This window comes from Mixophyes fleayi, chromosome 1 (genome assembly GCF_038048845.1).
Source record: "Mixophyes fleayi isolate aMixFle1 chromosome 1, aMixFle1.hap1, whole genome shotgun sequence".
NCBI lineage: Eukaryota > Metazoa > Chordata > Amphibia > Anura > Limnodynastidae > Mixophyes > Mixophyes fleayi.
Window position 1 is genome coordinate 209,829,991 of NC_134402.1, and position 5,938 is coordinate 209,835,928.

Consider the following 5,938-nt stretch of genomic DNA (forward strand, 5'->3'; position numbering starts at 1 on the left):
CTCGACCTCCTTTCTCACGTCCACCGTCTGGCTTCTGGAATGCGATACGGCTTCTGCTTTACAATGACTCCTGGCGCAGTGACAATGTCGTGTTCGATTAAGGTAGTGCGCCCAGGAATGGAAGAGAAGACATCCCTGTTCCGGCAAATCATTTCTTCAGTCTTTTGTCTCTGCTGAATGGACAAAGCTGGCTCTATGGGCACTTCAGACTTTTCAATGGCCGTACTCGCTACCTGAGGAGAGGTTTCCTCATCATGCCAAGGTTTAAGGAGGTTAACATGATATATTTGCTCCTCCCTTCTCCTACCTAACTGGCGGACTCTGTAATTGACAGGACCGACAGCCTCTAGAACTTCATATGGGCCCTGCCAATGGGTGAAAAGTTTGCTTTCTTGGGTGGGAACCAGGACTAGGACCTGGTCCCCAGGCTTGAAAGATCGAACATTAGCACTTTTATCATAACTTTTCCTCTGTCGTTCCTGAGCCTCTTTTACATGTTGCTGCACAATGGGCCCTATCTTTCCTAGCCTCTCATACATTTGGGACACAAATTGTACCAGATTTGGTTCCCTGGGACCTTGCTGCTCCCACCCTTCTTTTAACATATCCAAGATACCCCTGGGCTGTCTCCCAAACAATAACTCCAAGGGACTAAACCCTGTTGAAGCTTGAGGTACCTCACGGATGGCAAACATCAAATAGGGAATAAGAGTGTCCCAATCTTTTTTCTCTTGAGCCACTGCTTTCCTGAGCATGTGCTTTAATGTGTGGTTAAAGCGTTCCACCAAGCCATCTGTTTGTGGATGGTATACAGAGGCGTGAAGCGCCGTAACCCCTAGCAACTGGCACATGTCCTTCATCAGTTTAGACATGCATGAAGTACACTGATCTGTGAGAATTTCTTTGGGTATTCCCAAGCGTGTAAACATCAATACAAGTTCCTTAGCTATGGTGCTGGACTTTATGTTTCATAGGGGAATTGCCTCTGGATACCTGGTTGCATAGTCATGCACCACTAGTATATATTGGTGCCCACGTGCGGATTTTTCCAGTGGCCCCACAAGGTCCATAGCTATCCGTTCAAAGGGAATTTGTACTATTGGTATTGGAATGAGAGGTGCCCTGTACATGGGTTTGGGACAGGTTCTCTGACAAATGGGACAGGACCGGCAATACTTTTTCACTGCCATGTGTACACCGGGCCAGTAAAACCTAAGCAGAACTCGTTCCCGTGTTTTATCCTCCCCTAGGTGTCCCCCACAGACATGTGTGTGTGCTGCTTTTAACACCAGGGGTTAATGGACCTGAGGAACCATTAAATGTTCTACTTTTTCCCCATCTACATTGGCAACTCTATAAAGGAATTATTTTTAACAATAAAATATGGTATATCTTCTGCAGGCTGGGCGACTTTCGCTACCCCATTTACCTCAGTCACACTTTTAAAGGCATGTTCCAAAATGGCATCATAAAGTTGGTCTCGAGCAAAGTCCTGCAGAGGAAACAAAATTGGTATTGCGGACCAGTCCGTATCCTCACTGACAGGCAGGGTGGGCTCATCTGCGACATCACCGACCAATGCTAGTTTGGACTGTCCATGTTTCCCCGCAGGTGGATGCTTTTGTGGAACTCCTGCTGTGACTCCCAGGATGGCATTTCGGTTTGTCGGTTCCCAAAGATCGATGTCCAGATGTTGTGGACTCTTAGGCGGTTCCTTTAAGACCGGGCTTCCGACCGTTGCATCAGTTGCCGGCATGTCCGGCCGGATCCGCTCACCGAGGACATCATTAAACAGTAGGAAGTCTCGCCCCAAAATGAGTGGATATGGGAGTTTAGGTGCTGTGGCATCTACCACCATAACGGTTTTGTCTATGAGTGTGACTGGTAGTATTATTCTTTCATACTCCTCTGTCGTGCCATGTACGCAAAGAACCTTCACCTTGGGCAACCAAGAAGTTATGGTTTCGGGTAAGGCAGAGCTGGAAACCAATGAGAGTTCACTCTCCGAGTCAACCAAGGCCAGAACAAGGTTTTGGTTGATTAGCACAGTCACCCGGAACAAACAAGGACTTCCTGAAGTGGGACTCATGGTAAAACAGCTTGGAAATGCAGGCCCAATATGTTCCACGGAACAGTCCATGGGTTCCTGTAGTTTAGGACACTCTGCCTTAAAGAGGCCTGGCTCACCACATTCAAAACACTTCAGATTAGACAGCTTTGCACCTGGCCCTCTGTCCGTAGCAGTTTTGCCATTGGGCCCTGTAGCAAGGATTGTCAAACCTGGCTTTTGGTGTGGCAGCGGCTTTGGCACAAATGCTCTTTAGTCATTTGCTGTAGCGTACAAAACCTTTCTTAGGTTAACGTCAATTGCTTGGGATCCATTGCTTATGCTTCTACCTTGTCTAAAGAACCGCAGGTGGGTGTGTTTTTCGTGTTTCAGATTCTTATTACTCTATCGTAAGTGTAGAAGACCGCAGGTGGGTGTGTTTTTCGAGTTTGAGATTTTTATTCCTCTATCGTAAGTGTTTGTGTCTCTCAAAGTACGCTACGCAAATGACAGTGCGTATCCGTAGCTTAATGAATCAGGCCCCAGAATCCTAACACTCATCGATTGGAGCCTGGAGATTGGGTTGTTGTAAAGAAACGTGAGAAAGACCCCCCTTTGCTGCAGCAGCATTTGGCCCCCAACCCATCAGGCGCAGCAACAACAGCTGTTCCCACCCCTCCCCCCCTCCCTCTATCCTCCCCCAGTACGCTATCCCCCTTTCCACCCCCTTACCCCCCAGCCCATCATGTTTCACCCCTCGGCTGCTAACCCCCCAGCACCCCGGCCCCCCGCATGGTCCCCTCCTCCTTTTCCTCCGCCGTGCTTCACGGCCACCCAGCCACGTCCTGCCCGCCTCTTGTAGGCCACCCCCCCATGGCCTGTGGGTCAGGGTGCTAATCCCACGTCTTTTCCCGCTTTCGTTCATCCCTCCTTCCCTTGGATGAACGGTACCTCTGGCTGGACGCCTCATAGCCAAGGGCTCCCTCCCTTTCCTTACCTTGTTGCGAACCCAGCCCTCAGCCTTACTATCTGCTATCCCCCACCCCGTCTACCTACGCTCCTTATTTTTCCGTCCCTCCCTGTCCCAGCAGTTACGGTTTAACCACAGGTGCTTTTGCTTCCACAGTTTCCATCGCGCCTGCCCCCTCAGGGGTGGAATGCATGCAGACATCTGCATTAGCCCCTTCAGTGGCATCAGGTTCCCAGAACGTGCAGGGCAGGGTCAGATGTCCTCTCTGACGGGTTCTCGGGTCACCCCTTGCACGGTCGCACTAAATTTAGTTCCCCCAACTCAGCAAGCCGGTGCGGGTTCGGTTCCAGAACCCAGATTATTAGCGTATAATACAGAACCATCAGTGCTTGCAGGGTCCTCGGCTCCCGGTCCAGGGAGCTCTCTTTCTGTTTCCTCCTCAGCATGTTCCAAAACACCATCGGTACAGGGGTCCAGGCGCGCTTCTTATACGGAAGTTGCTGCGGGCACGGCCGGAGCATCATCGGGAGCAGACGGTGGTAGCCAGGATTCAACCAGTGATCAGGTAGGAAGCAGGAACAAGAGAGAAAAAAAAACAACCCAACAGCACCTGGTAATCACAGGTGGTCTCCCATCCAAGTACTAACCAGGCCTGACCCTGCTTAGCTTCCAAGATCAGACAAATTTGGGCTTGTTCAGGGTGGTGTGGCTGTAGGTATTGCTTGTCTACTGACCTACATCTCTTATACATCTCAACACATGCATTGAAGGAAGCAGGAACAAGAGAGAAAAAAAAACCCAAAAAAAAACCCTACAGCACCTGGTGTTTCCAGGTGCTCTCCCATCCAAGTACTAACCAGGCCCTGCCCTGCTTAGCTTCCAAGATCAGACGAGGTTGGGCTTGTTCAGGGTGTTGTGGCTGTAGGTGTTGCTTGCCTACTGACCTACATCTCTTATCCATCTCAACACCAGCATTGAAGGAAGCAGGAACAAGAGAGAAAAAAAACGAGAAAAAAAAAAACCAACAGCAACTGGAATTCACAGGTGGTCTCCCATCCAAGTACTAACCAGGCCCGGTCCTGCTTAGCTTCCAAGATCAGACAAGATTGTGCTTGTTCAGGGTGGTGTGGTTGTTGGTATTGCTTGCATACTGACCTACATCTCTTATACATCTCAACACCAGCATTGAAGGAAGCAGGAACAAGAGAGGAAAAAAACCAACAAAAAAAAAAACCTACAGCACCTGGTATGCCCAGGTGGTCTCCCATCCAAGTACTAACCAGGCCCGGCCGTGCTTAGCTTCCAAGATCAGACGAGATTGGGCTTGTTCAGCTTCCAAGATCAGACGAGATTGGGCTTGTTCAGGGTGGTGTGGCTGTAGGTATTGCTTGCCTACTGACCTACATCTCTTATACATCTCAACGCCAGCATTGAAGTAAGCAGGAGTAAGAGAGAAAAAAAAACCCCAAAACAACAGCACCTGGTATTCACAGGTGGTCTCCCATCCAAGTACTAACCAGGCCCAACCCTGCTTAGCTTCCAAGATCAGATGAGATTGTGCTTGTTCAGGGTGGTGTGGCTGTAGGTATTGCTTGCCTACTGACCTACATCTCTTATACATCTCAACACCAGCATTGAAGGAAGCAGAAACAAGAGAGAAAAAAAAAAATCGCAAAAAAAATACAGCAGATGGTATTCCCATCCAAGTACTAACCAGGCCCAGCCCAGCTTAGCTTCTAAAATCAGATGAGATTGGGCTTGTTCAGGGTGGCGTGGCTGTAGGTATTGCTTGCCTACTGACCTACATCTCTTATACATCTAAACACCAGCATTGAAGGAAGCAGGAAGAAGAGAGAAAAAAAATAAAAAAAATAAATAAAAATCTACAGCACCTGGTATTCCCATGTGATCTCCCATCCAAGTACAAACCAGGCCCAGCCCTGCTTAGCTTCCAAGATCAGACAAGATTGGGGTTGTTCAGGGTGGTGTGGCTGTAGGTATTGCTTGCCTACTGACCTACATTTCTTATACATCTCAACACCAGCATTGAAGGAAGCATGAACAAGAGAGAAAAAAAAAATATAAAAAAAATCCTACAGCACCTGGTGTTCCCAGGTGCTCTCCCATCCAAGTACTAACCAGGCCGGCCCTGCTTAGCTTCCAAGATCAGACGAGATTGGGCTTGTTCAGGGTGGTGTGGCTGTAGGTATTGCTTGCCTACTGACCTACATTTCTTATACATCTCAACACCAGCATTGAAGGAAGCATGAACAAGAGAGAAAAAAAAATATAAAAAAAATCCTACAGCACCTGGTATGCCCAGGTGGTCTCCCATGTAAGTACTAACCAGGCCCGGCCGTGCTTAGCTTCCAAGATCAGACGAGATTGGGCTTGTTCAGCTTCCAAGATCAGATGAGATTGGGCTTGTTCAGGGTGGTGTGGCTGTAGGTATTGCTTGCCTACTGACCTACATCTCTTATACATCTCAACACCAGCATTGAAGGAAGCAGAAACAAGAGAGAAAAAAAAAAAAAATCGCAAAAAAATACAGCAGATGGTATTCCCATCCAAGTACTAACCAGGCCCAGCCCAGCTTAGCTTCTAAAATCAGATGAGATTGGGCTTGTTCAGGGTGGTGTGGCTGTAGGTATTGCTTGCCTACTGACCTACATCTCTTATACATCTCAACACCAGCATTGAAGGAAGCAGGAACAAGAGAGGAAAAAAACCAACAAAAAAAAAAAACCTACAGCACCTGGTATGCCCAGGTGGTCTCCCATCCAAGTACTAACCAAGCCCGGCCGTGCTTAGCTTCCAAGATCAGACGAGATTGGGCTTGTTCAGGGTGGTGTGGCTGTAGGTATTGCTTGCCTACTGACCTACATCTCTTATACATCTCAACGCCAGCATTGAAGTAAGCA

The 5,938-nt window shown here is 48.4% G+C and overlaps 1 non-coding gene and 8 pseudogenes across 1 annotated transcript; all 9 read right to left on the reverse strand.

The window, feature by feature from the left end:
* Window positions 1–3,615: 3,615 nt before the first annotated feature.
* Window positions 3,616–3,734, reverse strand: LOC142136443 (5S ribosomal RNA; annotated as a pseudogene).
* Window positions 3,735–3,825: 91 nt separating this feature from the next.
* Window positions 3,826–3,944, reverse strand: LOC142133973 (5S ribosomal RNA; annotated as a pseudogene).
* A 92-nt stretch (window positions 3,945–4,036) lies between these two features.
* LOC142136191 (5S ribosomal RNA) lies at window positions 4,037–4,155 on the reverse strand (annotated as a pseudogene).
* Window positions 4,156–4,248: 93 nt separating this feature from the next.
* On the reverse strand, window positions 4,249–4,400 carry LOC142130719 (5S ribosomal RNA; annotated as a pseudogene).
* Window positions 4,401–4,485: 85 nt separating this feature from the next.
* LOC142113033 (5S ribosomal RNA) lies at window positions 4,486–4,604 on the reverse strand. The gene has a single exon (XR_012681331.1). It is a non-coding gene; the product is annotated as a 5S ribosomal RNA (ribosomal RNA).
* Window positions 4,605–4,897: 293 nt separating this feature from the next.
* On the reverse strand, window positions 4,898–5,016 carry LOC142121079 (5S ribosomal RNA; annotated as a pseudogene).
* A 91-nt stretch (window positions 5,017–5,107) lies between these two features.
* LOC142128368 (5S ribosomal RNA) lies at window positions 5,108–5,225 on the reverse strand (annotated as a pseudogene).
* Window positions 5,226–5,315: 90 nt separating this feature from the next.
* On the reverse strand, window positions 5,316–5,467 carry LOC142136190 (5S ribosomal RNA; annotated as a pseudogene).
* A 293-nt stretch (window positions 5,468–5,760) lies between these two features.
* Window positions 5,761–5,879, reverse strand: LOC142116230 (5S ribosomal RNA; annotated as a pseudogene).
* Window positions 5,880–5,938: the final 59 nt, after the last annotated feature.